This window comes from Saccoglossus kowalevskii, chromosome 11 (genome assembly GCF_978046115.1).
Source record: "Saccoglossus kowalevskii chromosome 11, keSacKowa6.1, whole genome shotgun sequence".
Lineage (NCBI taxonomy): Eukaryota > Metazoa > Hemichordata > Enteropneusta > Harrimaniidae > Saccoglossus > Saccoglossus kowalevskii.
Genome location: NC_140651.1, coordinates 32,163,499 through 32,190,221, shown reverse-complemented (window position 1 = coordinate 32,190,221; position 26,723 = coordinate 32,163,499). Strand labels below are relative to the sequence as shown.

The 26,723-nt window shown below is 39.4% G+C and overlaps 14 non-coding genes across 14 annotated transcripts; all 14 read left to right on the top strand.

Moving 5' to 3' along the window:
• The first annotated feature begins 858 nt into the window (after positions 1 to 858).
• On the top strand, positions 859 to 930 carry TRNAQ-CUG (transfer RNA glutamine (anticodon CUG)). Its single transcript has one exon. It is a non-coding gene; the product is annotated as a tRNA-Gln (tRNA).
• Positions 931 to 1,238: 308 nt separating this feature from the next.
• TRNAQ-CUG (transfer RNA glutamine (anticodon CUG)) lies at positions 1,239 to 1,310 on the top strand. Its single transcript has one exon. It is a non-coding gene; the product is annotated as a tRNA-Gln (tRNA).
• A 2,536-nt stretch (positions 1,311 to 3,846) lies between these two features.
• Positions 3,847 to 3,918, top strand: TRNAQ-CUG (transfer RNA glutamine (anticodon CUG)). The gene has a single exon. It is a non-coding gene; the product is annotated as a tRNA-Gln (tRNA).
• A 677-nt stretch (positions 3,919 to 4,595) lies between these two features.
• Positions 4,596 to 4,667, top strand: TRNAQ-CUG (transfer RNA glutamine (anticodon CUG)). The gene has a single exon. It is a non-coding gene; the product is annotated as a tRNA-Gln (tRNA).
• A 1,420-nt stretch (positions 4,668 to 6,087) lies between these two features.
• Positions 6,088 to 6,159, top strand: TRNAQ-CUG (transfer RNA glutamine (anticodon CUG)). The gene has a single exon. It is a non-coding gene; the product is annotated as a tRNA-Gln (tRNA).
• A 308-nt stretch (positions 6,160 to 6,467) lies between these two features.
• Positions 6,468 to 6,539, top strand: TRNAQ-CUG (transfer RNA glutamine (anticodon CUG)). The gene has a single exon. It is a non-coding gene; the product is annotated as a tRNA-Gln (tRNA).
• Positions 6,540 to 10,564: 4,025 nt separating this feature from the next.
• TRNAQ-CUG (transfer RNA glutamine (anticodon CUG)) lies at positions 10,565 to 10,636 on the top strand. The gene has a single exon. It is a non-coding gene; the product is annotated as a tRNA-Gln (tRNA).
• Positions 10,637 to 12,800: 2,164 nt separating this feature from the next.
• Positions 12,801 to 12,872, top strand: TRNAQ-CUG (transfer RNA glutamine (anticodon CUG)). Its single transcript has one exon. It is a non-coding gene; the product is annotated as a tRNA-Gln (tRNA).
• A 2,535-nt stretch (positions 12,873 to 15,407) lies between these two features.
• Positions 15,408 to 15,479, top strand: TRNAQ-CUG (transfer RNA glutamine (anticodon CUG)). Its single transcript has one exon. It is a non-coding gene; the product is annotated as a tRNA-Gln (tRNA).
• A 1,795-nt stretch (positions 15,480 to 17,274) lies between these two features.
• Positions 17,275 to 17,346, top strand: TRNAQ-CUG (transfer RNA glutamine (anticodon CUG)). Its single transcript has one exon. It is a non-coding gene; the product is annotated as a tRNA-Gln (tRNA).
• Positions 17,347 to 20,437: 3,091 nt separating this feature from the next.
• Positions 20,438 to 20,509, top strand: TRNAQ-UUG (transfer RNA glutamine (anticodon UUG)). The gene has a single exon. It is a non-coding gene; the product is annotated as a tRNA-Gln (tRNA).
• Positions 20,510 to 21,181: 672 nt separating this feature from the next.
• TRNAQ-UUG (transfer RNA glutamine (anticodon UUG)) lies at positions 21,182 to 21,253 on the top strand. Its single transcript has one exon. It is a non-coding gene; the product is annotated as a tRNA-Gln (tRNA).
• Positions 21,254 to 24,159: 2,906 nt separating this feature from the next.
• Positions 24,160 to 24,231, top strand: TRNAQ-UUG (transfer RNA glutamine (anticodon UUG)). The gene has a single exon. It is a non-coding gene; the product is annotated as a tRNA-Gln (tRNA).
• A 2,160-nt stretch (positions 24,232 to 26,391) lies between these two features.
• TRNAQ-UUG (transfer RNA glutamine (anticodon UUG)) lies at positions 26,392 to 26,463 on the top strand. The gene has a single exon. It is a non-coding gene; the product is annotated as a tRNA-Gln (tRNA).
• The last annotated feature ends 260 nt before the right edge of the window (positions 26,464 to 26,723 follow it).

The following is a 26,723-nucleotide window of genomic DNA, read 5'->3' as shown; positions in this document are numbered from 1 at the left end:
GTCTGAATGACGCACAGGTATTCGAAATTCATCGGTCATTTCAGTTGAAAGGATTTTTATCTTTCTGAGTAATGTTTGTTTTCACCATAGAAATGTATATTGGAAGGAAGTATTACAAGTCCTATGGTGTAATGGTCAGCACTCTGGACTTTGAATCCAGCGATCTGATTTCAAATCTCTGTAGGACCATCGTTTATTTTGGTATGATATATCGCCGAGATAAATATCGATATATACAAACTTGCGGCGCAGGAGGAATGCGACGTGCCCTCACGCCAATCTGTAATAAATCCTTCCTTAAAATCATCATCTGATGGCAGTTGCTAAAACAATAATACCATTCATGATATTAGTGCGTGATAAGGTGTCAATGTCTGAATGACGCACAGGTATTCGAAATTCATCGGTCATCTCAGTTGAAAGGATTTTTATCTTTCTGAGTAATGTTTGTTTTCACCATAGAAATGTATATTGGCAGGAAGAATTACAGGCCCAATGGTGTAATGGTTAGTACTCTGGACTTTAAATCCAGCGATCCGAGTTCAAATCTCGGTAGGACCTTCGTTTATTTTGGTAAGATATATCGCCGAGATAAACATCGATATATACACACTTGCGGCGCAGGAGGAATGCGACGTGCCCTCACGCCAATCTGTAATAAATCCTTCCTAAAAATCATCATCTGAGGGCCGTTGCTAAAACAATAATACCTTTCATGATATCAATGCGTGAGAAGGTGTCAATGTCTGAGTGACGCACATGTATTCGAAATGCATCGTTCATCTCAGTTGAAAGGAATTTTATCTTTCTGAGTAATATTTGTTTTCACCATAGAAATGTATATTGAAATGTATTACAGTTCCTATGGTGTAATGGTTAGCACTCTGGACTCTGAATCCAGCGATCCGAGTTCAAATCTCGGTAGGACCTTCGTTTATTTTGGTATGATATATCCCCGAGTTAAACAACGATATATACAAACTTGCGGCGCAGGAGGAATGCGACGTGCCCTCACGCCAATCTGTAATAAATCCTTCCTTAAAATCATCATCTAATGGCAGTTGCTAAAACAATACTACCATTCATGATAATAATGCGTGAGAAGGTGTCTGAATGTCAATGTCTGAATGACGCACAGGTATTCGAAATTCATCGGTCATCTCAGTTGAAAGGATTTTTATCTTTCTGAGTAATGTTTGTTTTCACCATAGAAATGTATATTGGCAGGAAGTATTACAGGCCCTATGGCGTAATGGTTAGCACTCTGGACTCTGAATCCAGCGATCCGAGTTCAAATCTCGGTAGGACCTTCGTTTATTTTGGTATGATATATCCCCGAGTTAAACATCGATATATACAAACTTGCGGCGCAGGAGGAATGCGACGTGCCCTCACGCCAATCTGTAATAATTCCTTCCTTAAAATCATCATCTAATGGCAGTTGCTAAAACAATACTACCATTCATGATAATAATGCGTGAGAAGGTGTCTGAATGTCAATGTCTGAATGACGCACAGGTATTCGAAATTCATCGGTCATCTCAGTTGAAAGGATTTTTATCTTTCTGAGTAATGTTTGTTTTCACCATAGAAACGTATATTGGAAAGAAGTATTACAGGTCCTATGGTGTAATGGTTAGCACTCTGGACTTTGAATCAAGCGATGCGAGTTCAAATCTCGGTAGGACCTTCGTTTATTTTGGTATGATATATCGCCGAGATAAACATCGATATATACACACTTGCGGCGCAGGAGGAATGCGACGTGCCCTCACGCCAATCTGTAAAAAATCCTTCCTTAAAATCATCATCTGATCGCAGTTGCTAAAACAATAATACCATTCATGATATTAATGCGTGAGAAGGTGTCAATGTCTGAATGACGCACAGGTATTCGAAATTCATCGGTCATCTCAGTTGAAAGGATTTTTATCATTCTGTGTAATGTTTGTTTTCACCATAGAAATGTATATTGGCAGGAAGTATTACAGGCCCTATGGTGTAATGGTTAGTACTCTGGACTTTAAATCCAGCGATCCGAGTTCAAATCTCGGTAGGATCTTCGTTTATTTTGGTATGATATATCGCCGAGATAAACATCGATATATACAAACTTGCGGCGCAGGAGGAATGCGACGTGCCCTCACGCCAATCTGTAATAAATCCTTCCTAAAAATAATCATCTGAGGGCAGTTGCTAAAACAATAATACCTTTCATGATATCAATGCGTGAGAAGGTGTCAATGTCTGAGTGACGCACAGGTATTCGAAATTCATCGGTCATCTCAGTTGAAAGGATTTTTATCTTTCTGAGTAATGTTTGTTTTCACCATAGAAATGTATATTGGCAGGAAGTATTACAGGCCCTACGTGTAATGGTTAGTACTCTGGACTTTAAATCCAGCGATCCGAGTTCAAATCTCGGTAGGAACTTCGTTTATTTTGGTATGATATATCGCCGAGATAAACATCGATATATACACACTTGCGGCGCAGGAGGAATGCGACGTGCCCTCACGCCAATCTGTAAAAAATCATTCCTTAAAATCATCATCTGATGGCAGTTGCTAAAACAATAATACCATTCATGATATTAATGTGTGAGAAGGTGTCAATGTCTGAATGACGCACAGGTATTCGAAATTCATCGGTCATCTCAGTTGAAAGGATTTTTATCTTTCTGAGTAATGTTTGTTTTCACCATAGAAATGTATATTGGCAGGAAGTATTACAGGCCCTATGGTGTAATGGTTAGTACTCTGGTCTTTAAATCCAGTGATCCGAGTTCAAATCTCGGTAGGATCTTCGTTTATTTTGGTATGATATATCGCCGGGATAAACATCGATATATACAAACTTGCGGCGCAGGAGGAATGCGACGTGCCCTCACGCCAATCTGTAATAAATCCTTCCTTACAATCATCATCTGATGGCAGTTCCTAAAACAATAATACCATTCATGATATCAATGCGCGAGAAGGTGTCAATGTCTGAGTGACGCACATGTATTCGAATTGCATAGTTCATCTCAGTTGAAAGGATTTTTATCTTTCTGAGTAATGTTTGTTTTCACCATAGAAATGTATATTGGAAGGAAGTATTACAGGCCCTATGGTGTAATGGTCAGCACTCTGGACTTTGAATCCAGCGATCTGATTTCAAATCTCTGTAGGACCTTCGTTTATTTTGGTATGATATATCGCCGAAATAAATATCGATATATACAAACTTGCGGCGCAGGAGGAATGCGACGTGCCCTCACGCCAATCTGTAATAAATCTTTCCTAAAAATCATCATCTGAGAGCAGTTGCTAAAACAAAAATACCTTTCATGATATCAATGCGTGAGAAGGTGTCAATGTCTGAGTGACGCACATGTATTCGAATTGCATCGTTCATCTCAGTTGAAAGGATTTTTATCTTTCTGAGTAATGTTTGTTTTCACCATAGAAATGTATATTGGAAGGAAGTATTACAAGTCCTATGGTGTAATGGTCAGCACTCTGGACTTTGAATCCAGCGATACGAGTTCAAATCTCGGTAGTACCTTCGTTTATTTTGGTATGATATATCGCCTAGATAAACATCGATATATACAATCTTGCGGCGCAGGAGGAATGCGACGTGCCCTCACGCCAATCTGTAATAAATCCTTCCTTAAAATCATCATCTGATGGCAGTTCCTAAAACAATAATACCATTCATGTTATCAATGCGTGAGACGGTGTCAATGTCTGAGTGACGCACAGGTATTCGAATTGCATCGGTCATCTCAGTTGAAAGGAATTTTATCTTTCTGAGTAATAGTTGTTTTCATCATAGAAATGTATATTGAAATGTATTACAGTTCCTATGGTGTAATGGTTAGCACTCTGGACTCTGAATCCAGCGATCCGAGTTCAAATCTCGGTAGGACCTTCGTTTATTTTGGTATGATATATCCCCGAGTTAAACATCGATATATACAAACTTGCGGCGCAGGAGGAATGCGACGTGCCCTCACGCCAATCTGTAATAAATCCTTCCTTAAAATCATCATCTAATGGCAGTTGCTAAAACAATACTACCATTCATGATGATAATGCGTGAGAAGGTGTCTGAATGTCAATGTCTGAATGACGCACAGGTATTCGAAATTCATCGGTCATCTCAGTTGAAAGGATTTTTATCTTTCTGAGTAATGTTTGTTTTCACCATAGAAATGTATATTGGAAGGAAGTATTACAAGTCCTATGGTGTAATGGTCAGCACTCTGGACTTTGAATCCAGCGATACGAGTTCAAATCTCGGTAGTACCTTCGTTTATTTTGGTATGATATATCGCCTAGATAAACATCGATATATACAATCTTGCGGCGCAGGAGGAATGCGACGTGCCCTCACGCCAATCTGTAATAAATCCTTCCTTAAAATCATCATCTGATGGCAGTTCCTAAAACAATAATACCATTCATGTTATCAATGCGTGAGACGGTGTCAATGTCTGAGTGACGCACAGGTATTCGAATTGCATCGGTCATCTCAGTTGAAAGGAATTTTATCTTTCTGAGTAATATTTGTTTTCACCATAGAAATGTATATTGAAATGTATTACAGTTCCTATGGTGTAATGGTTAGCACTCTGGACTCTGAATCCAGCGATCCGAGTTCAAATCTCGGTAGGACCTTCGTTTATTTTGGTATGATATATCCCCGAGTTAAACATCGATATATACAAACTTGCGGCGCAGGAGGAATGCGACGTGCCCTCACGCCAATCTGTAATAAATCCTTCCTTAAAATCATCATCTAATGGCAGTTGCTAAAACAATACTACCATTCATGATAATAATGCGTGAGAAGGTGTCTGAATGTCAATGTCTGAATGACGCACAGGTATTCGAAATTCATCGGTCATCTCAGTTGAAAGGATTTTTATCTTTCTGAGTAATGTTTGTTTTCACCATAGAAATGTATATTGGCAGGAAGTATTACAGGCAATACGTGTAATGGTTAGTACTCTGGACTTTAAATCCAGCGATCCGAGTTCAAATCTCGGTAGGATCTTCGTTTCATTTGGTATGATATATCGCCGAGATAAACATCGATATATACACACTTGCGGCGCAGGAGGAATGCGACGTGCCCTCACGCCAATCTGTAAAAAATCCTGCCTTAAAATCATCATCTGATGGCAGTTCCTAAAACAATAATACCATTCATGATATCAATGCGTGAGAAGGTGTCAATGTCTGAATGACGCACAGGTATTCGAAATTCATCGGTCATTTCAGTTGAAAGGATTTTTATCTTTCTGAGTAATGTTTGTTTTCACCATAGAAATGTATATTGGAAGGAAGTATTACAAGTCCTATGGTGTAATGGTCAGCACTCTGGACTTTGAATCCAGCGATCTGATTTCAAATCTCTGTAGGACCTTCGTTTATTTTGGTATGATATATCGCCGAGATAAATATCGATATATACAAACTTGCGGCGCAGGAGGAATGCGACGTGCCCTCACGCCAATCTGTAATAAATCCTTCCTTAAAATCATCATCTGATGGCAGTTGCTAAAACAATAATACCATTCATGATATTAGTGCGTGATAAGGTGTCAATGTCTGAATGACGCACAGGTATTCGAAATTCATCGGTCATCTCAGTTGAAAGGATTTTTATCTTTCTGAGTAATGTTTGTTTTCACCATAGAAATGTATATTGGCAGGAAGAATTACAGGCCCAATGGTGTAATGGTTAGTACTCTGGACTTTAAATCCAGCGATCCGAGTTCAAATCTCGGTAGGACCTTCGTTTATTTTGGTAAGATATATCGCCGAGATAAACATCGATATATACACACTTGCGGCGCAGGAGGAATGCGACGTGCCCTCACGCCAATCTGTAATAAATCCTTCCTAAAAATCATCATCTGAGGGCCGTTGCTAAAACAATAATACCTTTCATGATATCAATGCGTGAGAAGGTGTCAATGTCTGAGTGACGCACATGTATTCGAAATGCATCGTTCATCTCAGTTGAAAGGAATTTTATCTTTCTGAGTAATATTTGTTTTCACCATAGAAATGTATATTGAAATGTATTACAGTTCCTATGGTGTAATGGTTAGCACTCTGGACTCTGAATCCAGCGATCCGAGTTCAAATCTCGGTAGGACCTTCGTTTATTTTGGTATGATATATCCCCGAGTTAAACAACGATATATACAAACTTGCGGCGCAGGAGGAATGCGACGTGCCCTCACGCCAATCTGTAATAAATCCTTCCTTAAAATCATCATCTAATGGCAGTTGCTAAAACAATACTACCATTCATGATAATAATGCGTGAGAAGGTGTCTGAATGTCAATGTCTGAATGACGCACAGGTATTCGAAATTCATCGGTCATCTCAGTTGAAAGGATTTTTATCTTTCTGAGTAATGTTTGTTTTCACCATAGAAATGTATATTGGCAGGAAGTATTACAGGCCCTATGGCGTAATGGTTAGCACTCTGGACTCTGAATCCAGCGATCCGAGTTCAAATCTCGGTAGGACCTTCGTTTATTTTGGTATGATATATCCCCGAGTTAAACATCGATATATACAAACTTGCGGCGCAGGAGGAATGCGACGTGCCCTCACGCCAATCTGTAATAATTCCTTCCTTAAAATCATCATCTAATGGCAGTTGCTAAAACAATACTACCATTCATGATAATAATGCGTGAGAAGGTGTCTGAATGTCAATGTCTGAATGACGCACAGGTATTCGAAATTCATCGGTCATCTCAGTTGAAAGGATTTTTATCTTTCTGAGTAATGTTTGTTTTCACCATAGAAACGTATATTGGAAAGAAGTATTACAGGTCCTATGGTGTAATGGTTAGCACTCTGGACTTTGAATCAAGCGATGCGAGTTCAAATCTCGGTAGGACCTTCGTTTATTTTGGTATGATATATCGCCGAGATAAACATCGATATATACACACTTGCGGCGCAGGAGGAATGCGACGTGCCCTCACGCCAATCTGTAAAAAATCCTTCCTTAAAATCATCATCTGATCGCAGTTGCTAAAACAATAATACCATTCATGATATTAATGCGTGAGAAGGTGTCAATGTCTGAATGACGCACAGGTATTCGAAATTCATCGGTCATCTCAGTTGAAAGGATTTTTATCATTCTGTGTAATGTTTGTTTTCACCATAGAAATGTATATTGGCAGGAAGTATTACAGGCCCTATGGTGTAATGGTTAGTACTCTGGACTTTAAATCCAGCGATCCGAGTTCAAATCTCGGTAGGATCTTCGTTTATTTTGGTATGATATATCGCCGAGATAAACATCGATATATACAAACTTGCGGCGCAGGAGGAATGCGACGTGCCCTCACGCCAATCTGTAATAAATCCTTCCTAAAAATAATCATCTGAGGGCAGTTGCTAAAACAATAATACCTTTCATGATATCAATGCGTGAGAAGGTGTCAATGTCTGAGTGACGCACAGGTATTCGAAATTCATCGGTCATCTCAGTTGAAAGGATTTTTATCTTTCTGAGTAATGTTTGTTTTCACCATAGAAATGTATATTGGCAGGAAGTATTACAGGCCCTACGTGTAATGGTTAGTACTCTGGACTTTAAATCCAGCGATCCGAGTTCAAATCTCGGTAGGAACTTCGTTTATTTTGGTATGATATATCGCCGAGATAAACATCGATATATACACACTTGCGGCGCAGGAGGAATGCGACGTGCCCTCACGCCAATCTGTAAAAAATCCTGCCTTAAAATCATCATCTGATGGCAGTTCCTAAAACAATAATACCATTCATGATATCAATGCGTGAGAAGGTGTCAATGTCTGAATGACGCACAGGTATTCGAAATTCATCGGTCATTTCAGTTGAAAGGATTTTTATCTTTCTGAGTAATGTTTGTTTTCACCATAGAAATGTATATTGGAAGGAAGTATTACAAGTCCTATGGTGTAATGGTCAGCACTCTGGACTTTGAATCCAGCGATCTGATTTCAAATCTCGGTAGGACCTTCGTTTATTTTGGTATGATATATCGCCGAAATAAATATCGATATATACACACTTGCGGCGCAGGAGGAATGCGACGTGCCCTCACGCCAATCTGTAAAAAATCATTCCTTAAAATCATCATCTGATGGCAGTTGCTAAAACAATAATACCATTCATGATGATAATGCGTGAGAAGGTGTCTGAATGTCACCTGAATGTCTGAATGACGCACAGGTATTCGAAATTCATCGGTCATCTCAGTTGAAAGGATTTTTATCTTTCTGAGTAATGTTTGTTTTCACCATAGAAATGTATATTGGCAGGAAGTATTACAGGCCCTACGTGTAATGGTTAGTACTCTAGACTTTAAATCCAGCGATCCGAGTTCAAATCTCGGTAGGATCTTCGTTTCATTTGGTATGATATATCGCCGAGATAAACATCGATATATACACACTTGCGGCGCAGGAGGAATGCGACGTGCCCTCACGCCAATCTGTAATAAATCCTTCCTTACAATCATCATCTGATGGCAGTTCCTAAAACAATAATACCATTCATGATATCAATGCGCGAGAAGGTGTCAATGTCTGAGTGACGCACATGTATTCGAATTGCATAGTTCATCTCAGTTGAAAGGATTTTTATCTTTCTGAGTAATGTTTGTTTTCACCATAGAAATGTATATTGGAAGGAAGTATTACAGGCCCTATGGTGTAATGGTCAGCACTCTGGACTTTGAATCCAGCGATCTGATTTCAAATCTCTGTAGGACCTTCGTATGATATATCGCCGAGATAAATATCGATATATACAAACTTGCGGCGCAGGAGGAATGCGACGTGCCCTCACGCCAATCTGTAATAAATCCTTCCTTAAAATCATCATCTGAGGGCAGTTGCTAAAACAATAAAACCTTTCATGATATCAATGCGTGAGAAGGTGTCAATGTCTGAGTGACGCACAGGTATTCGAAATTCATCGGTCATCTCAGTTGAAAGGATTTTTATCTTTCTGAGTAATGTTTGTTTTCACCATAGAAATGTATATTGGCAGGAAGTATTACAGGCCCTACGTGTAATGGTTAGTACTCTGGACTTTAAATCCAGCGATCCGAGTTCAAATCTCGGTAGGAACTTCGTTTATTTTGGTATGATATATCGCCGAGATAAACATCGATATATACACACTTGCGGCGCAGGAGGAATGCGACGTGCCCTCACGCCAATCTGTAAAAAAACCTGCCTTAAAATCATCATCTGATGGCAGTTCCTAAAACAATAATACCATTCATGATATCAATGCGTGAGAAGGTGTCAATGTCTGAATGACGCACAGGTATTCGAAATTCATCGGTCATTTCAGTTGAAAGGATTTTTATCTTTCTGAGTAATGTTTGTTTTCACCATAGAAACGTATATTGGAAAGAAATATTACAGCTCCTATGGTGGAATGGTTAGCACTCTGGACTTTGATTCCAGCGATCCGAGTTCAAATCTCGGTAGGACCTTCGTTTATTTTGGTATGATATATCGCCGAGATAAACATCGATATATACACACTTGCGGCGCAGGAGGAATGCGACGTGCCCTCACGCCAATCTGTAAAAAATCATTCCTTAAAATCATCATCTGATGGCAGTTGCTAAAACAATAATACCATTCATGATATTAATGTGTGAGAAGGTGTCAATGTCTGAATGACGCACAGGTATTCGAAATTCATCGGTCATCTCAGTTGAAAGGATTTTTATCTTTCTGAGTAATGTTTGTTTTCACCATAGAAATGTATATTGGCAGGAAGTATTACAGGCCCTATGGTGTAATGGTTAGTACTCTGGTCTTTAAATCCAGCGATCCGAGTTCAAATCTCGGTAGGATCTTTGTTTATTTTGGTATGATATATCGCCGGGATAAACATCGATATATACAAACTTGCGGCGCAGGAGGAATGCGACGTGCCCTCACGCCAATCTGTAATAAATCCTTCCTAAAAATCATCATCTGAGGGCAGTTGCTAAAACAAAAATACCTTTCATGATATCAATGCGTGAGAAGGTGTCAATGTCTGAGTGACGCACATGTATTCGAATTGCATCGTTCATCTCAGTTGAAAGGATTTTTATCTTTCTGAGTAATGTTTGTTTTCACCATAGAAATGTATATTGGAAGGAAGTATTACAAGTCCTATGGTGTAATGGTCAGCACTCTGGACTTTGAATCCAGCGATACGAGTTCAAATCTCGGTAGTACCTTCGTTTATTTTGGTATGATATATCGCCTAGATAAACATCGATATATACAATCTTGCGGCGCAGGAGGAATGCGACGTGCCCTCACGCCAATCTGTAATAAATCCTTCCTTAAAATCATCATCTGATGGCAGTTCCTAAAACAATAATACCATTCATGTTATCAATGCGTGAGACGGTGTCAATGTCTGAGTGACGCACAGGTATTCGAATTGCATCGGTCATCTCAGTTGAAAGGAATTTTATCTTTCTGAGTAATAGTTGTTTTCATCATAGAAATGTATATTGAAATGTATTACAGTTCCTATGGTGTAATGGTTAGCACTCTGGACTCTGAATCCAGCGATCCGAGTTCAAATCTCGGTAGGACCTTCGTTTATTTTGGTATGATATATCCCCGAGTTAAACATCGATATATACAAACTTGCGGCGCAGGAGGAATGCGACGTGCCCTCACGCCAATCTGTAATAAATCCTTCCTTAAAATCATCATCTAATGGCAGTTGCTAAAACAATACTACCATTCATGATAATAATGCGTGAGAAGGTGTCTGAATGTCAATGTCTGAATGACGCACAGGTATTCGAAATTCATCGGTCATCTCAGTTGAAAGGATTTTTATCTTTCTGAGTAATGTTTGTTTTCACCATAGAAATGTATATTGGCAGGAAGTATTACAGGCCCTACGTGTAATGGTTAGTACTCTGGACTTTAAATCCAGCGATCCGAGTTCAAATCTCGGTAGGATCTTCGTTTCATTTGGTATGATATATCGCCGAGATAAACATCGATATATACACACTTGCGGCGCAGGAGGAATGCGACGTGCCCTCACGCCAATCTGTAAAAAATCCTGCCTTAAAATCATCATCTGATGGCCGTTCCTAAAACAATAATACCATTCATGATATCAATGCGTGAGAAGGTGTCAATGTCTGAATGACGCACAGGTATTCGAAATTCATCGGTCATTTCAGTTGAAAGGATTTTTATCTTTCTGAGTAATGTTTGTTTTCACCATAGAAACGTATATTGGAAAGAAATATTACAGCTCCTATGGTGGAATGGTTAGCACTCTGGAATTTGAATCCAGCGATCCGAGTTCAAATCTCGGTAGGACCTTCGTTTATTTTGGTATGATATATCGCCGAGATAAACATCGATATATACACACTTGCGGCGCAGGAGGAATGCGACGTGCCCTCACGCCAATCTGTAATAAATCCTTCCTTAAAATCATCATCTGATGGCAGTTGCTAAAACAATAATACCATTCATGATATTAATGCGTGAGAAGGTGTCAATGTCTGAATGACGCACAGGTATTCGAAATTCATCGGTCATCTCAGTTGAAAGGATTTTTATCTTTCTGAGTAATGTTTGTTTTCACCATAGAAATGTATATTGGCAGGAAGTATTACAGGCCCTATGGTGTAATGGTTAGTACTCTGGTCTTTAAATCCAGCGATCCGAGTTCAAATCTCGGTAGGATCTTCGTTTATTTTGGTATGATATATCGCCGGGATAAACATCGATATATACAAACTTGCGGCGCAGGAGGAATGCGACGTGCCCTCACGCCAATCTGTAATAAATCCTTCCTTACAATCATCATCTGATGGCAGTTCCTAAAACAATAATACCATTCATGATATCAATGCGCGAGAAGGTGTCAATGTCTGAGTGACGCACATGTATTCGAATTGCATAGTTCATCTCAGTTGAAAGGATTTTTATCTTTCTGAGTAATGTTTGTTTTCACCATAGAAATGTATATTGGAAGGAAGTATTACAGGCCCTATGGTGTAATGGTCAGCACTCTGGACTTTGAATCCAGCGATCTGATTTCAAATCTCTGTAGGACCTTCGTTTATTTTGGTATGATATATCGCCGAAATAAATATCGATATATACAAACTTGCGGCGCAGGAGGAATGCGACGTGCCCTCACGCCAATCTGTAATAAATCTTTCCTAAAAATCATCATCTGAGAGCAGTTGCTAAAACAAAAATACCTTTCATGATATCAATGCGTGAGAAGGTGTCAATGTCTGAGTGACGCACATGTATTCGAATTGCATCGTTCATCTCAGTTGAAAGGATTTTTATCTTTCTGAGTAATGTTTGTTTTCACCATAGAAATGTATATTGGAAGGAAGTATTACAAGTCCTATGGTGTAATGGTCAGCACTCTGGACTTTGAATCCAGCGATACGAGTTCAAATCTCGGTAGTACCTTCGTTTATTTTGGTATGATATATCGCCTAGATAAACATCGATATATACAATCTTGCGGCGCAGGAGGAATGCGACGTGCCCTCACGCCAATCTGTAATAAATCCTTCCTTAAAATCATCATCTGATGGCAGTTCCTAAAACAATAATACCATTCATGTTATCAATGCGTGAGACGGTGTCAATGTCTGAGTGACGCACAGGTATTCGAATTGCATCGGTCATCTCAGTTGAAAGGAATTTTATCTTTCTGAGTAATAGTTGTTTTCATCATAGAAATGTATATTGAAATGTATTACAGTTCCTATGGTGTAATGGTTAGCACTCTGGACTCTGAATCCAGCGATCCGAGTTCAAATCTCGGTAGGACCTTCGTTTATTTTGGTATGATATATCCCCGAGTTAAACATCGATATATACAAACTTGCGGCGCAGGAGGAATGCGACGTGCCCTCACGCCAATCTGTAATAAATCCTTCCTTAAAATCATCATCTAATGGCAGTTGCTAAAACAATACTACCATTCATGATGATAATGCGTGAGAAGGTGTCTGAATGTCAATGTCTGAATGACGCACAGGTATTCGAAATTCATCGGTCATCTCAGTTGAAAGGATTTTTATCTTTCTGAGTAATGTTTGTTTTCACCATAGAAATGTATATTGGCAGGAAGTATTACAGGCCCTACGTGTAATGGTTAGTACTCTAGACTTTAAATCCAGCGATCCGAGTTCAAATCTCGGTAGGATCTTCGTTTCATTTGGTATGATATATCGCCGAGATAAACATCGATATATACACACTTGCGGCGCAGGAGGAATGCGACGTGCCCTCACGCCAATCTGTAAAAAATCCTGCCTTAAAATCATCATCTGATGGCCGTTCCTAAAACAATAATACCATTCATGATATCAATGCGTGAGAAGGTGTCAATGTCTGAATGACGCACAGGTATTCGAAATTCATCGGTCATTTCAGTTGAAAGGATTTTTATCTTTCTGAGTAATGTTTGTTTTCACCATAGAAATGTATATTGGAAGGAAGTATTACAAGTCCTATGGTGTAATGGTCAGCACTCTGGACTTTGAATCCAGCGATCTGATTTCAAATCTCTGTAGGACCTTCGTTTATTTTGGTATGATATATCGCCGAGATAAATATCGATATATACAAACTTGCGGCGCAGGAGGAATGCGACGTGCCCTCACGCCAATCTGTAATAAATCCTTCCTTAAAATCATCATCTGAGGGCAGTTGCTAAAACAATAAAACCTTTCATGATATCAATGCGTGAGAAGGTGTCAATGTCTGAGTGACGCACAGGTATTCGAAATTCATCGGTCATCTCAGTTGAAAGGATTTTTATCTTTCTGAGTAATGTTTGTTTTCACCATAGAAATGTATATTGGCAGGAAGTATTACAGGCCCTACGTGTAATGGTTAGTACTCTGGACTTTAAATCCAGCGATCCGAGTTCAAATCTCGGTAGGAACTTCGTTTATTTTGGTATGATATATCGCCGAGATAAACATCGATATATACACACTTGCGGCGCAGGAGGAATGCGACGTGCCCTCACGCCAATCTGTAAAAAAACCTGCCTTAAAATCATCATCTGATGGCAGTTCCTAAAACAATAATACCATTCATGATATCAATGCGTGAGAAGGTGTCAATGTCTGAATGACGCACAGGTATTCGAAATTCATCGGTCATTTCAGTTGAAAGGATTTTTATCTTTCTGAGTAATGTTTGTTTTCACCATAGAAACGTATATTGGAAAGAAATATTACAGCTCCTATGGTGGAATGGTTAGCACTCTGGACTTTGATTCCAGCGATCCGAGTTCAAATCTCGGTAGGACCTTCGTTTATTTTGGTATGATATATCGCCGAGATAAACATCGATATATACACACTTGCGGCGCAGGAGGAATGCGACGTGCCCTCACGCCAATCTGTAAAAAATCATTCCTTAAAATCATCATCTGATGGCAGTTGCTAAAACAATAATACCATTCATGATATTAATGTGTGAGAAGGTGTCAATGTCTGAATGACGCACAGGTATTCGAAATTCATCGGTCATCTCAGTTGAAAGGATTTTTATCTTTCTGAGTAATGTTTGTTTTCACCATAGAAATGTATATTGGCAGGAAGTATTACAGGCCCTATGGTGTAATGGTTAGTACTCTGGTCTTTAAATCCAGCGATCCGAGTTCAAATCTCGGTAGGATCTTTGTTTATTTTGGTATGATATATCGCCGGGATAAACATCGATATATACAAACTTGCGGCGCAGGAGGAATGCGACGTGCCCTCACGCCAATCTGTAATAAATCCTTCCTAAAAATCATCATCTGAGGGCAGTTGCTAAAACAAAAATACCTTTCATGATATCAATGCGTGAGAAGGTGTCAATGTCTGAGTGACGCACATGTATTCGAATTGCATCGTTCATCTCAGTTGAAAGGATTTTTATCTTTCTGAGTAATGTTTGTTTTCACCATAGAAATGTATATTGGAAGGAAGTATTACAAGTCCTATGGTGTAATGGTCAGCACTCTGGACTTTGAATCCAGCGATACGAGTTCAAATCTCGGTAGTACCTTCGTTTATTTTGGTATGATATATCGCCTAGATAAACATCGATATATACAATCTTGCGGCGCAGGAGGAATGCGACGTGCCCTCACGCCAATCTGTAATAAATCCTTCCTTAAAATCATCATCTGATGGCAGTTCCTAAAACAATAATACCATTCATGTTATCAATGCGTGAGACGGTGTCAATGTCTGAGTGACGCACAGGTATTCGAATTGCATCGGTCATCTCAGTTGAAAGGAATTTTATCTTTCTGAGTAATAGTTGTTTTCATCATAGAAATGTATATTGAAATGTATTACAGTTCCTATGGTGTAATGGTTAGCACTCTGGACTCTGAATCCAGCGATCCGAGTTCAAATCTCGGTAGGACCTTCGTTTATTTTGGTATGATATATCCCCGAGTTAAACATCGATATATACAAACTTGCGGCGCAGGAGGAATGCGACGTGCCCTCACGCCAATCTGTAATAAATCCTTCCTTAAAATCATCATCTAATGGCAGTTGCTAAAACAATACTACCATTCATGATAATAATGCGTGAGAAGGTGTCTGAATGTCAATGTCTGAATGACGCACAGGTATTCGAAATTCATCGGTCATCTCAGTTGAAAGGATTTTTATCTTTCTGAGTAATGTTTGTTTTCACCATAGAAATGTATATTGGCAGGAAGTATTACAGGCCCTACGTGTAATGGTTAGTACTCTGGACTTTAAATCCAGCGATCCGAGTTCAAATCTCGGTAGGATCTTCGTTTCATTTGGTATGATATATCGCCGAGATAAACATCGATATATACACACTTGCGGCGCAGGAGGAATGCGACGTGCCCTCACGCCAATCTGTAAAAAATCCTGCCTTAAAATCATCATCTGATGGCCGTTCCTAAAACAATAATACCATTCATGATATCAATGCGTGAGAAGGTGTCAATGTCTGAATGACGCACAGGTATTCGAAATTCATCGGTCATTTCAGTTGAAAGGATTTTTATCTTTCTGAGTAATGTTTGTTTTCACTATAGAAATGTATATTGGAAGGAAGTACTACAAGTCCTATGGTGTAATGGTCAGCACTCTGGACTTTGAATCCAGCGATCTGATTTCAAATCTCTGTAGGACCTTCGTTTATTTTGGTATGATATATCGCCGAGATAAATATCGATATATACAAACTTGCGGCGCAGGAGGAATGCGACGTGCCCTCACGCCAATCTGTAATAAATCCTTCCTTAAAATCATCATCTGATGGCAGTTGCTAAAACAATAATACCATTCATGATATTAGTGCGTGATAAGGTGTCAATGTCTGAATGACGCACAGGTATTCGAAATTCATCGGTCATCTCAGTTGAAAGGATTTTTATCTTTCTGAGTAATGTTTGTTTTCACCATAGAAATGTATATTGGCAGGAAGAATTACAGGCCCAATGGTGTAATGGTTAGTACTCTGGACTTTAAATCCAGCGATCCGAGTTCAAATCTCGGTAGGACCTTCGTTTATTTTGGTAAGATATATCGCCGAGATAAACATCGATATATACACACTTGCGGCGCAGGAGGAATGCGACGTGCCCTCACGCCAATCTGTAATAAATCCTTCCTAAAAATCATCATCTGAGGGCAGTTGCTAAAACAATAATACCTTTCATGATATCAATGCGTGAGAAGGTGTCAATGTCTGAGTGACGCACATGTATTCGAATTGCATCGTTCATCTCAGTTGAAAGGATTTTTATCATTCTGTGTAATGTTTGTTTTCACCATAGAAATGTATATTGGCAGGAAGTATTACAGGCCCTATGGTGTAATTGTTAGTACTCTGGACTTTAAATCCAGCGATCCGAGTTCAAATCTCGGTAGGATCTTCGTTTATTTTGGTATGATATATCGCCGAGATAAACATCGATATATACAAACTTGCGGCGCAGGAGGAATGCGACGTGCCCTCACGCCAATCTGTAATAAATCCTTCCTTAAAATCATCATCTGATGGCAGTTGCTAAAACAATAATACCATTCATGATATTAGTGCGTGATAAGGTGTCAATGTCTGAATGACGCACAGGTATTCGAAATGCATCGGTCATCTCAGTTGAAAGGATTTTTATTTTTCTGAGTAATGTTTGTTTTCACCATAGAAATGTATATTGAAAGGAAGTATTACAGGCTCTATGGTGTAATGGTTAGCACTCTGGACTCTGAATCCAGCGATCCGAGTTAAAATCTCGGTAGGACCTTTGTTTATTTTGGTATGATATATCCCCGAGTTAAACATCGATATATACAAACTTGCGGCGCAGGAGGAATGCGACGTGCCCTCACGCCAATCTGTAATAAATCCTTCCTTAAAATCATCATCTAATGGCAGTTGCTAAAACAATACTACCATTCATGATAATAATGCGTGAGAAGGTGTCTGAATGTCAATGTCTGAATGACGCACAGGTATTCGAAATTCATCGGTCATCTCAGTTGAAAGGATTTTTATCTTTCTGAGTAATGTTTGTTTTCACCATAGAAATGTATATTGGCAGGAAGTATTACAGGCCCTACGTGTAATGGTTAGTACTCTGGACTTTAAATCCAGCGATCCGAGTTCAAATCTCGGTAGGATCTTCGTTTCATTTGGTATGATATATCGCCGAGATAAACATCGATATATACACACTTGCGGCGCAGGAGGAATGCGACGTGCCCTCACGCCAATCTGTAAAAAATCCTGCCTTAAAATCATCATCTGATGGCCGTTCCTAAAACAATAATACCATTCATGATATCAATGCGTGAGAAGGTGTCAATGTCTGAATGACGCACAGGTATTCGAAATTCATCGGTCATTTCAGTTGAAAGGATTTTTATCTTTCTGAGTAATGTTTGTTTTCACTATAGAAATGTATATTGGAAGGAAGTACTACAAGTCCTATGGTGTAATGGTCAGCACTCTGGACTTTGAATCCAGCGATCTGATTTCAAATCTCTGTAGGACCTTCGTTTATTTTGGTATGATATATCGCCGAGATAAATATCGATATATACAAACTTGCGGCGCAGGAGGAATGCGACGTGCCCTCACGCCAATCTGTAATAAATCCTTCCTTAAAATCATCATCTGATGGCAGTTGCTAAAACAATAATACCATTCATGATATTAGTGCGTGATAAGGTGTCAATGTCTGAATGACGCACAGGTATTCGAAATTCATCGGTCATCTCAGTTGAAAGGATTTTTATCTTTCTGAGTAATGTTTGTTTTCACCATAGAAATGTATATTGGCAGGAAGAATTACAGGCCCAATGGTGTAATGGTTAGTACTCTGGACTTTAAATCCAGCGATCCGAGTTCAAATCTCGGTAGGACCTTCGTTTATTTTGGTAAGATATATCGCCGAGATAAACATCGATATATACACACTTGCGGCGCAGGAGGAATGCGACGTGCCCTCACGCCAATCTGTAATAAATCCTTCCTAAAAATCATCATCTGAGGGCAGTTGCTAAAACAATAATACCTTTCATGATATCAATGCGTGAGAAGGTGTCAATGTCTGAGTGACGCACATGTATTCGAATTGCATCGTTCATCTCAGTTGAAAGGATTTTTATCATTCTGTGTAATGTTTGTTTTCACCATAGAAATGTATATTGGCAGGAAGTATTACAGGCCCTATGGTGTAATTGTTAGTACTCTGGACTTTAAATCCAGCGATCCGAGTTCAAATCTCGGTAGGATCTTCGTTTATTTTGGTATGATATATCGCCGAGATAAACATCGATATATACAAACTTGCGGCGCAGGAGGAATGCGACGTGCCCTCACGCCAATCTGTAATAAATCCTTCCTAAAAATAATCATCTGAGGGCAGTTGCTAAAACAATAATACCTTTCATGATATCAATGCGTGAGAAGGTGTCAATGTCTGAGTGACGCACAGGTATTCGAAATTCATCGGTCATCTCAGTTGAAAGGATTTTTATCTTTCTGAGTAATGTTTGTTTTCACCATAGAAATGTATATTGGCAGGAAGTATTACAGGCCCTACGTGTAATGGTTAGTACTCTGGACTTTAAATCCAGCGATCCGAGTTCAAATCTCGGTAGGAACTTCGTTTCTTTTGGTATGATATATCGCCGAGATAAACATCGATATATACACACTTGCGGCGCAGGAGGAATGCGACGTGCCCTCACGCCAATCTGTAAAAAATCCTGCCTTAAAATCATCATCTGATGGCAGTTCCTAAAACAATAATACCATTCATGATATCAATGCGTGAGAAGGTGTCAATGTCTGAATGACGCACAGGTATTCGAAATTCATCCGTCATTTCAGTTGAAAGGATTTTTATCTTTCTGAGTAATGTTTGTTTTCACCATAGAAACGTATATTGGAAAGAAATATTACAGCTCCTATGGTGGAATGGTTAGCACTCTGGACTTTGATTCCAGCGATCCGAGTTCAAATCTCGGTAGGACCTACGTTTATTTTGGTATGATATATCGCCGAGATAAACATCGATATATACACACTTGCGGCGCAGGAGGAATGCGACGTGCCCTCACGCCAATCTGTAAAAAATCATTCCTTAAAATCATCATCTGATGGCAGTTGCTAAAACAATAATACCATTCATGATATTAATGTGTGAGAAGGTGTCAATGTCTGAATGACGCACAGGTATTCGAAATTCATCGGTCATCTCAGTTGAAAGGATTTTTATCTTTCTGAGTAATGTTTGTTTTCACCATAGAAATGTATATTGGCAGGAAGTATTACAGGCCCTATGGTGTAATGGTTAGTACTCTGGTGTTTAAATCCAGCGATCCGAGTTCAAATCTCGGTAGGATCATCGTTTATTTTGGTATGATATATCACGCCAATCTGTAATAAATCCTTCCTTACAATCATCATCTGATGGCAGTTCCTAAAACAATAATACCATTCATGATATCAATGCGCGAGAAGGTGTCAATGTCTGAGTGACGCACATGTATTCGAATTGCATAGTTCATCTCAGTTGAAAGGATTTTTATCTTATGATATATCGCCGAGATAAACATCGATATATACAAACTTGCGGCGCAGGAGGAATGCGACGTGCCCTCACGCCAATCTGTAATAATTCCTTCCTTAAAATCATCATCTAATGGCAGTTGCTAAAACAATACTACCATTCATGATAATAATGCGTGAGAAGGTGTCTGAATGTTAATGTCTGAATGACGCACAGGTATTCGAAATTCATCGGTCATCTCAGTTGAAAGGATTTTTATCTTTCTGAGTAATGTTTGTTTTCACCATAGAAACGTATATTGGAAAGAAGTATTACAGGTCCTATGGTGTAATGGTTAGCACTCTGGACTTTGAATCCAGCGATCCGAGTTCAAATCTCGGTAGGACCTTCGTTTATTTTGGTATGATATATCGCCGAGATAAACATCGATATATACACACTTGCGGCGCAGGAGGAATGCGACGTGCCCTCACGCCAATCTGTAAAAAATCCTTCCTTAAAATCATCATCTGATCGCAGTTGCTAAAACAATAATACCATTCATGATATTAATGCGTGAGAAGGTGTCAATGTCTGAATGACGCACAGGTATTCGAAATTCATCGGTCATTTCAGTTGAAAGGATTTTTATCTTTCTGAGTAATGTTTGTTTTCACCATAGAAACGTATATTGGAAAGAAATATTACAGCTCCTATGGTGGAATGGTTAGCACTCTGGACTTTGATTCCAGCGATCCGAGGTCAAATCTCGGTAGGACCTTCGTTTATTTTGGTATGATATATCGCCGAGATAAACATCGATATATACACACTTGCGGCGCAGGAGGAATGCGACGTGCCCTCACGCCAATCTGTAAAAAATCCTTCCTTAAAATCATCATCTGATGGCAGTTGCTAAAACAATAATACCATTCATGATATCAATGCGCGAGAAGGTGTCAATGTCTGAGTGACGCACATGTATTCGAATTGCATAGTTCATCTCAGTTGAAAGGATTTTTATCTTTCTGAGTAATGTTTGTTTTCACCATAGAAATGTATATTGGAAGGAAGTATTACAGGTCCTATGGTGTAATGGTGAGCACTCTGGACTTTGAATCCAGCGATCCGAGTTCAAATCTCGGTAGTACCTTCGTTTGTTTTGGTATGATATATCCCCGAGGTAAACATCGATATATACAAACTTGCGGCGCAGGAGGAATGCGACGTGCCCTCACGCCAATCTGTAATAAATCCTTCCTTAAAATCATCATCTGATGGCAGTTGCTAGAACAATAATACCTTTCATGATATCAATGCGTGAGAAGGTGTCAATGTCTGAGTGACGCACAGGTATTCGAATTGCATCTGTCATCTCAGCTGAAAGGATTTTTATCTTTCTGAGTAATGTTTGTTTTCACCATAGAAATGTATATTGGCAGGAAGTATTACAGGCCCTATGGTGTAATGGTTAGCACTTTGGACTTTAAATCCAGCGATCCGAGTTCAAATTTCGGTAGGATCTTCGTTTATTTTGGTATGATATATCGCCGAGATAAACATCGATATATACAAACTTGCGGCGCAGGAGGAATGCGACGTGCCCTCACGCCAATCTGTAATTAATCCTTCCTTAAAATCATCATCTGATGGCAGTTCCTAAAACAATAATACCATTCATGTTATCAATGCGTGAGACGGTGTCAATGTCTGAGTGACGCACAGGTATTCGAATTGCATCGGTCATCTCAGTTGAAAGGAATTTTATCTTTCTGAGTAATATTTGTTTTCACCATAGAAATGTATATTGGCAGGAAGTATTACAGGCCCTATGGTGTAATGGTTAGTACTCTGGTCTTTAAATCCAGCGATCCGAGTTCAAATCTCGGTAGGATCTTCGTTTATTTTGGTATGATATATCGCCGGGATAAACATCGATATATACAAACTTGCGGCGCAGGAGGAATGCGACGTGCCCTCACGCCAATCTGTAATAAATCCTTCCTCACAATCATCATCTGATGGCAGTTCCTAAAACAATATAATACCATTCATGATATCAATGCGCGAGAAGGTGTCAATGTCTGAGTGACGCACATGTATTCGAATTGCATAGTTCATCTCAGTTGAAAGGATTTTTATCTTTCTGAGTAATGTTTGTTTTCACCATAGAAATGTATATTGGAAGGAAGTATTACAGGTCCTATGGTGTAATGGTTAGTACTTTGGACTTTAAATCCAGCGATCCGAGTTCAAATTTCGGTAGGATCTTCGTTTATTTTGGTATGATATATCGCCGAGATAAACATCGATATATACAAACTTGCGGCGCAGGAGGAATGCGACGTGCCCTCACGCCAATCTGTAATAAATCCTTCCTTAAAATCATCATCTGATGGCAGTTCCTAAAACAATAATACCATTCATGTTATCAATGCGTGAGACGGTGTCAATGTCTGAGTGACGCACAAGTATTCGAATTGCATCGGTCATCTCAGTTGAAAGGAATTTTATCTTTCTGAGTAATATTTGTTTTCACCATAGAAATGTATATTGGCAGGAAGTATTACAGGCCCTATGGTGTAATGGTTAGTACTCTGGTCTTTAAATCCAGCGATCCGAGTTCAAATCTCGGTAGGATCTTCGTTTATTTTGGTATGATATATCGCCGGGATAAACATCGATATATACAAACTTGCGGCGCAGGAGGAATGCGACGTGCCCTCACGCCAATCTGTAATAAATCCTTCCTCACAATCATCATCTGATGGCAGTTCCTAAAACAATAATACCATTCATGATATCAATGCGCGAGAAGGTGTCAATGTCTGAGTGACGCACATGTATTCGAATTGCATAGTTCATCTCAGTTGAAAGGATTTTTATCTTTCTGAGTAATGTTTGTTTTCACCATAGAAATGTATATTGGAAGGAAGTATTACAGGTCCTATGGTGTAATTGTGAGCACTCTGGACTTTGAATCCAGCGATCCGAGTTCAAATCTCGGTAGTACCTTCGTTTGTTTTGGTATGATATATCCCCGAGGTAAACATCGATATATACAAACTTGCGGCGCAGGAGGAATGCGACGTGCCCTCACACCAATCTGTAATAAATCCTTCCTTAAAATCATCATCTGATGGCAGTTGCTAGAACAATAATACCTTTCATGATATCAATGCGTGAGAAGGTGTCAATGTCTGAGTGACGCACAGGTATTCGAATTGCATCTGTCATCTCAGCTGAAAGGATTTTTATCTTTCTGAGTAATGTTTGTTTTCACCATAGAAATGTATATTGGCAGGAAGTATTACAGGCCCTATGGTGTAATGGTTAGTACTTTGGACTTTAAATCCAGCGATCCGAGTTCAAATTTCGGTAGGATCTTCGTTTATTTTGGTATGATATATCGCCGAGATAAACATCGATATATACAAACTTGCGGCGCAGGAGGAATGCGACGTGCCCTCACGCCAATCTGTAATAAATCCTTCCTTAAAATCATCATCTGATGGCAGTTCCTAAAACAATAATACCATTCATGTTATCAATGCGTGAGACGGTGTCAATGTCTGAGTGACGCACAGGTATTCGAATTGCATTGGTCATCTCAGTTGAAAGGAATTTTATCTTTCTGAGTAATATTTGTTTTCACCATAGAAATGTATATTGGCAGGAAGTATTACAGGCCCTATGGTGTAATGGTTAGTACTCTGGTCTTTAAATCCAGCGATCCGAGTTCAAATCTCGGTAGGATCTTCGTTTATTTTGGTATGATATATCGCCGGGATAAACATCGATATATACAAACTTGCGGCGCAGGAGGAATGCGACGTGCCCTCGCGCCAATCTGTAATAAATCCTTCCTCACAATCATCATCTGATGGCAGTTCCTAAAACAATAATACCATTCATGATATCAATGCGCGAGAAGGTATCAATGTCTGAGTGACGCACATGTATTCGAATTGCATAGTTCATCTCAGTTGAAAGGATTTTTATCTTTCTGAGTAATGTTTGTTTTCACCATAGAAATGTATATTGGAAGGAAGTATTACAGGTCCTATGGTGTAATGGTGAGCACTCTGGACTTTGAATCCAGCGATCCGAGTTCAAATCTCGGTAGTACCTTCGTTTGTTTTGGTATGATATATCCCCGAGGTAAACATCGATATATACAAACTTGCGGCGCAGGAGGAATGCGACGTGCCCTCACGCCAATCTGTAATAAATCCTTCCTTAAAATCATCATCTGATGGCAGTTGCTAGAACAATAATACCTTTCATGATATCAATGCGTGAGAAGGTGTCAATGTCTGAGTGACGCACAGGTATTCGAATTGCATCTGTCATCTCAGCTGAAAGGATTTTTATCTTTCTGAGTAATGTTTGTTTTCACCATAGAAATGTATATTGGCAGGAAGTATTACAGGCCCTATGGTGTAATGGTTAGTAATTTGGACTTTAAATCCAGCGATCCGAGTTCAAATTTCGGTAGGATCTTCGTTTATTTTGGTATGATATATCGCCGAGATAAACATCGATATATACAAACTTGCGGCGCAGGAGGAATGCGACGTGCCCTCACGCCAATCTGTAATAAATCCTTCCTTAAAATCATCATCTGATGGCAGTTCCTAAAACAATAATACCATTCATGTTATCAATGCGTGAGACGGTGTCAATGTCTGAGTGACGCACAGGTATTCGAATTGCATCGGTCATCTCAGTTGAAAGGAATTTTATCTTTCTGAGTAATATTTGTTTTCACCATAGAAATGTATATTGGCAGGAAGTATTACAGGCCCTATGGTGTAATGGTTAGTACTCTGGTCTTTAAATCCAGCGATCCGAGTTCAAATCTCGGTAGGATCTTCGTTTATTTTGGTATGATATATCGCCGGGATAAACATCGATATATACAAACTTGCGGCGCAGGAGGAATGCGACGTGCCCTCACGCCAATCTGTAATAAATCCTTCCTCACAATCATCATCTGATGGCAGTTCCTAAAACAATAATACCATTCATGATATCAATGCGCGAGAAGGTGTCAATGTCTGAGTGACGCACATGTATTCGAATTGCATAGTTCATCTCAGTTGAAAGGATTTTTATCTTTCTGAGTAATGTTTGTTTTCACCATAGAAATGTATATTGGAAGGAAGTATTACAGGTCCTATGGTGTAATTGTGAGCACTCTGGACTTTGAATCCAGCGATCCGAGTTCAAATCTCGGTAGTACCTTCGTTTGTTTTGGTATGATATATCCCCGAGGTAAACATCGATATATACAAACTTGCGGCGCAGGAGGAATGCGACGTGCCCTCACACCAATCTGTAATAAATCCTTCCTTAAAATCATCATCTGATGGCAGTTGCTAGAACAATAATACCTTTCATGATATCAATGCGTGAGAAGGTGTCAATGTCTGAGTGACGCACAGGTATTCGAATTGCATCTGTCATCTCAGCTGAAAGGATTTTTATCTTTCTGAGTAATGTTTGTTTTCACCATAGAAATGTATATTGGCAGGAAGTATTACAGGCCCTATGGTGTAATGGTTAGTACTTTGGACTTTAAATCCAGCGATCCGAGTTCAAATTTCGGTAGGATCTTCGTTTATTTTGGTATGATATATCGCCGAGATAAACATCGATATATACAAACTTGCGGCGCAGGAGGAATGCGACGTGCCCTCACGCCAATCTGTAATAAATCCTTCCTTAAAATCATCATCTGATGGCAGTTCCTAAAACAATAATACCATTCATGTTATCAATGCGTGAGACGGTGTCAATGTCTGAGTGACGCACAGGTATTCGAATTGCATTGGTCATCTCAGTTGAAAGGAATTTTATCTTTCTGAGTAATATTTGTTTTCACCATAGAAATGTATATTGGCAGGAAGTATTACAGGCCCTATGGTGTAATGGTTAGTACTCTGGTCTTTAAATCCAGCGATCCGAGTTCAAATCTCGGTAGGATCTTCGTTTATTTTGGTATGATATATCGCCGGGATAAACATCGATATATACAAACTTGCGGCGCAGGAGGAATGCGACGTGCCCTCGCGCCAATCTGTAATAAATCCTTCCTCACAATCATCATCTGATGGCAGTTCCTAAAACAATAATACCATTCATGATATCAATGCGCGAGAAGGTATCAATGTCTGAGTGACGCACATGTATTCGAATTGCATAGTTCATCTCAGTTGAAAGGATTTTTATCTTTCTGAGTAATGTTTGTTTTCACCATAGAAATGTATATTGGAAGGAAGTATTACAGGTCCTATGGTGTAATGGTGAGCACTCTGGACTTTGAATCCAGCGATCCGAGTTCAAATCTCGGTAGTACCTTCGTTTGTTTTGGTATGATATATCCCCGAGGTAAACATCGATATATACAAACTTGCGGCGCAGGAGGAATGCGACGTGCCCTCACGCCAATCTGTAATAAATCCTTCCTTAAAATCATCATCTGATGGCAGTTGCTAGAACAATAATACCTTTCATGATATCAATGCGTGAGAAGGTGTCAATGTCTGAGTGACGCACAGGTATTCGAATTGCATCTGTCATCTCAGCTGAAAGGATTTTTATCTTTCTGAGTAATGTTT